General features: G+C 40.2%; 1 non-coding gene across 1 annotated transcript; it reads right to left on the reverse strand.

Moving 5' to 3' along the window:
- Positions 1–581: 581 nt before the first annotated feature.
- Positions 582–688, reverse strand: LOC145561003 (small nucleolar RNA R71). The gene has a single exon (XR_014093586.1). It is a non-coding gene; the product is annotated as a small nucleolar RNA R71 (small nucleolar RNA).
- Between the last annotated feature and the right edge of the window lie 3,551 nt (positions 689–4,239).

The raw sequence follows: 4,239 nt of genomic DNA on the forward strand, positions 1-4,239 counted from the left end.
TATTTTCTTTTAGTTCTTTGTTTATGCCCAGGCGTTCCAGATCAGGTTACATCCCATTCGATCCTGAGATCGAACGATCCTTCCATAGACAGAAGAATCTTTACAAGCAAATTCTGGCGGATTCTGGTGATAATAATAATCACCGAGACCCTCCAACTGATTCTAGCGATTCAGAGGTATCTTCAGATCCAGAATTAGAGATGATGGATCCAAAGAAGCTTAGTGATTATTCACAACCAAAGCTTACAGATTTTCCACACCTTACTCCCACTCCAGCTCTTGATGGGGTACTGTTTGAGATTAAACCCCAATTTATAACGATGATAGAAAGGAAGCAATTTAGTGGAGCTAAGGGTGAAGACATAAATCTTCATATTGCAGACTACTGTCAGTACTGTAATACCATCAGACAAGCTGGGGTCACACAAGACCAAATTAGGGAGATTCTCTTTCCTTTTTCTTTGACTGGAAAAGCCAAATTATGGTTTAATGGATAAAATAGAACTTCACTTGGTATAACTGACTGGGAAACTCTTGTTTTGAATTTTTATAACAAATATTATCCTGCAGAGAGAACAGCTGTACTACGGAGTGCAATTTAGAACTTTGCCCAAGAAGCCGATGAAACTTTATATGAGGCTTGGGAGAGGTTCAAGGACCTATAAAGAGAATGCCCCCACCATAATATGGCACAATGGCAGTTAATCCAAGCCTTTTACAATGGGATTGGAAATTCATCTAGAATAATATTGGATTCTGCAGCTAGTGGGAGGTTTATGAACCTTAATGTTGATGATGCAGGTGAAGCTATCGAAGATATGGCGATACATAATTCCCAATATGGGAACCCTAAGGCTTTGCTAACAAGGGGAAGCATAATGTTGACTCTGTATCCTTTTTACAAGCTCAATTAACCCCTATCTGCCAGAAATTAGATAATCTTAGTACTGCAAATGTAGCTAATGTTTCTGCAATTAATAATAATGCTAATGAGGCTTTCTGTGAAAATTGTGGAATTTTAGGTCATTGGGAACAAGATTGTAGGAGTTCCGTGGAGCAAGTCAATGCCTTTCAAGCTTATAGGAAGAATAACCCATACTCCAACACCTATAATCTTGGGTTCCGGAATCATCCATACCTTTCCTACCGGAGTACCAATGTTCAAAATCCACCACCACCTCAAGAACCACAGGCGCCACAACAACAACAGCAGCAGAAATATTACCACCCCAATGCTAGCTAAAAGAACCAACCACAACAACCCTCCTCATCTTCTAACCCTGTTTGGCAGAAATTAGAACGATGCTGGTTAATATGCAGAAGCACATGGAGAGTAGAGATGCCCAAATTTATTCGATCTTAGCACACAATAAAATATTAGATAATCAAATTGCGTAAATTTCCGCTACTCTACAAGCCCGCCAACAGGGAGCTCTGCCAGCACAGCCGACCAGGCCTACGCATTAAGCCTATGCAATTACTCTAAGGAGTGGTTCAAACTATGAAGAGCCCCCTATGCCAAGAGATGATGAACCCGTTTTAATAAATAATGCTAATCTTGATTCCGTTAAACCTGACAATGTAGCTAATAGCTATGCAGGGCTAAAGAATAGTACTAATATATTTGATTTAACATTGCAGGGTACAAATCCAGGGAAGGTGGCTACTCCAGATAAGAGAAATAATGCTCCAAAGCCAGTTATCAAACTTCCATTCCCCAATCGTCACCTGAAAACAAATTTGGATAAGCGGTTTAGTAAGTTTCTGGAGATGGTAAAAGATTTGCAGGTGACAGTCTCCTTCACTGAATTAATTACACAAATTCCTGCATATGCATAATTTATGAAGGAAATATTGACAAGAAAAATGGTCTATTAGTGAGGTAGAGACAGTAGCTTTCACTGCAGAGTGTAGTGCCGTACTCAAAATAAATCTCCACCTAAATTAAAAGATCCGGGTAGTTTTTCTATCCCTTGTCATATTGGCAATCTAATGATTGATAATGCATTATGTGATTTGGGCGCTAGCGTTAGTGTCATGCCCTTGTCTGTGTGTTCCAAGTTAAATATGGGTAAATTAAAAGCTGCCAATATTACTCTACAAATTGCCGACCGTTATTTTAAATACCCCTTAGGTGATTTAGAGGATGTTCCTGTTAGAGTAGGTAAATTTTACATACCTGTTGATTTTGTTGTTCTTGATATGGCTGAGGATATGCAAACTCCAATTATTTTGGGTAGACCATTCCTTAACACTGCAGGAGCAATTATAGATGTGAGAAGTGACAAATTAACACTATCAATAGGGGACGATAAAATTATTTTTAATCTTAATAATACCCCTAAAAGCCCCATGACAGAGGAGAAGTGCTTTAGTGTTAATGTAGATGAGATAGACAAATGGCAGAAGGAAGTTGACGCAATAGAAAGAGCCCTCTACACTGTCAGTCTTGGCTTCGAGGATGAGAAGGTGGAATTGAACAAGCAAGTTGTGGAAATTGAGCCTACAATAAGTGTTCTGCCAGATCGAGTTGCAAATGCTAAATGAAGTGACAATTTTAAGCAACCATTGATCGAAGAGGGATCTTTAGTGCGTAGAATTGAAGAACCCCCATTCCAAGTCAAGGAAGATCCATCGGATGAAGTGAATTGGCGTCCCATAGGGTATGTTAAAAAACCGCGTCGTGGCCTAAACACCGCTCGACTGGGTGAAAAACCACCCGACTAAGCGTTAGTCCAAGGGTCCTAGTTCTTGTACTTGGTAAGAAGGTCGTGCAGGGCCTAGATAAACCAGCGCTTTGCGGGAGGCAACCCGTATTTTAATGCTTTTTAGACTAGTTTTTCCTTCTTTTTCTTATGAGAGGAGAGAGGAGGGAATTTAATGAGTTTTATGAGTTTTTGTACAGGTTTGAAGGAAAAGAGTTAGCCAAAAATTGAAGAAAATAAGAAAATAGAATAATCATCCAATTAGCCTCTGGCCCGACCGGGCGAAGCTCGCCCGATCGGGCGCGAGAGCGAGGTTAGAAAAAGCTTAATTTTCGACCGACCGAGCGCGAAAAATTGACGTATATGGACATTTTTATCGCTCGATTGGGCGAATGGCGCCCGACCGGGCGCGAGAGCATCGTATAATAAAAAAATCAGATCGCCCGATCGGGCGATAGCCCGCCCGACCGGGCGCGACACCACCGTCCCTTTTCTTCTTCTTCTTCTTCTTCTTCTTCTTCTTCTTCTTCTTCTTCCTTCTTCTTTCTTTCTTCATTTCTCTTTTCCTCCATAACTTTCTCTCTCTAAAACCTTAAAACCTCTACCTTCTCTCTAAGATCTTCTCTTCATTTCTCAACCCAATCCAAAATTTTTTACATATTCTTAATCCTTTCTTCATCCTCTACAAACCTATACAAAAATTTTCAAGTTTCATTCAAATAATTTTTCATACCCATTTTTATACTATGGCTTCAAAGAGGGCTCGATCAATTTTCGGTAGGAGTTCTAGCTCGAGGGAGGAGTACGATCCAGATTTGCAACTCTCCTACTCGCCAACGATCCGTATTGCTAGCCAGGAGCCAAAGGAACGGCTAGAACACCTTGCCGGGCGGGAGGTAATTCCTTCACGGTGGTTACACCGCCCTACTCTAGAATCTTATGGTTTGTTCGATTTTGTTAAACGATTTTTGAATGATATAGGAATGAGAAAATTCGTTGACATGCATTATCCTACATATCGTGAATTAACTTGTGAATTTTTGTCTTCTTTGAAAGTTGTAAATAGTAGAAATGGACCGAATTTAATTTTTAGGTTGAACAATAAGAATATTAGTTTGACATATGTTGAATTTTGTAAATTATTTGAATTGAATTTTGAATTACAATTCCAATGGCATGCTGATTACAAAATGGGTGATATTTATCATGCTTTGACTGGTTTACCTACCCCCAACCCCCAACATGCTAGTACAAAACCTATCCATCACCCTATCCCAAAAATCTGGCAAAGATTTGCGGGATTGTGTTTTCTTGGTAGGAACAGGCCTCATAACGCCCAAACCAACGAACTAGCTGTTATAGGACACTATGTGTATGGGTTTGGGAAACTGAACATAGGTAGATACATCATCCACCACCTGAGTAGAAATGCCACAGCCAGTACCCAGTCTCGTACCCCTATTCGTATAGGAGGCCTTATGTAGGGAATATTTCAAGCGTTAACCCCTAGCTTGAACCCCACTGTGATCATACA

This window comes from Chenopodium album, chromosome 9, assembly GCF_948465745.1.
Source record: "Chenopodium album chromosome 9, dcCheAlbu1.1, whole genome shotgun sequence".
Classification (NCBI taxonomy): domain Eukaryota; kingdom Viridiplantae; phylum Streptophyta; class Magnoliopsida; order Caryophyllales; family Amaranthaceae; genus Chenopodium; species Chenopodium album.